The following is a 645-nucleotide window of genomic DNA, read 5'->3' as shown; positions in this document are numbered from 1 at the left end:
GTGTATTACTCCTCTCAGCTTTGCATCATCTGAAAATTTGCTGTGAGTATACTCTGTGATGCAGGTTGGTTCATTAATATAGATGTCAAACACGTCTGGACCCATTATCAAACCCTGGAGTACATTAACAGTGACTTGCCTCCGTCATATCAAGGAACAAGTCCTTGGAAGTCAGCAGTTCAGTCAGTTTCTTTTCACTTCTCAGATCATTCAACTCACTGATATTTAGGTCAAAATCATAAAACCATAACATTTTTCAACTTTTCCATGAAGATACTATGGGAGACAGTGTTGAAAACCTCAGTTAAGCTAAGATGAGAACTAGCTGTTGTGTTCCCACATGGTCTAGCGGTTAGGATTTCTGGTTTTCACCCAGGCAGCCCGGGTTCGACTCCCGGTGTGGGAAATCGTTTAGTGTTTCATATGGTACCTATTTTGGGGCTTCACTGGATAAGAAAAACACTGGCCTTGACAGGAAGCAGTGGCACGAAAGAGGAAGTTCCCATTAGTTATAAAGTATAATCTTGATGGCCCATCTTGGGACCAGCACTCTTCAACTTTTTATCAGTGACATAGATAATGGGGACTGAGTACACCCTCAGCACATTTTATGATGACACCAACCAAGCTGAGTGGTGCAGTTGA

At 42.2% G+C, this 645-nt stretch overlaps 1 non-coding gene across 1 annotated transcript; it reads left to right on the top strand.

Moving 5' to 3' along the window:
• The first annotated feature begins 334 nt into the window (after positions 1 to 334).
• On the top strand, positions 335 to 406 carry TRNAE-UUC (transfer RNA glutamic acid (anticodon UUC)). Its single transcript has one exon. It is a non-coding gene; the product is annotated as a tRNA-Glu (tRNA).
• The last annotated feature ends 239 nt before the right edge of the window (positions 407 to 645 follow it).

Source organism: Cyrtonyx montezumae, unplaced genomic scaffold (genome assembly GCF_038088225.1).
Source record: "Cyrtonyx montezumae isolate F1298 unplaced genomic scaffold, pur_monq_1.0 scaffold_8, whole genome shotgun sequence".
Classification (NCBI taxonomy): domain Eukaryota; kingdom Metazoa; phylum Chordata; class Aves; order Galliformes; family Odontophoridae; genus Cyrtonyx; species Cyrtonyx montezumae.
Note: the sequence above shows the minus strand (reverse complement) of the source record. Positions and strands in the feature narration are given on the sequence as shown.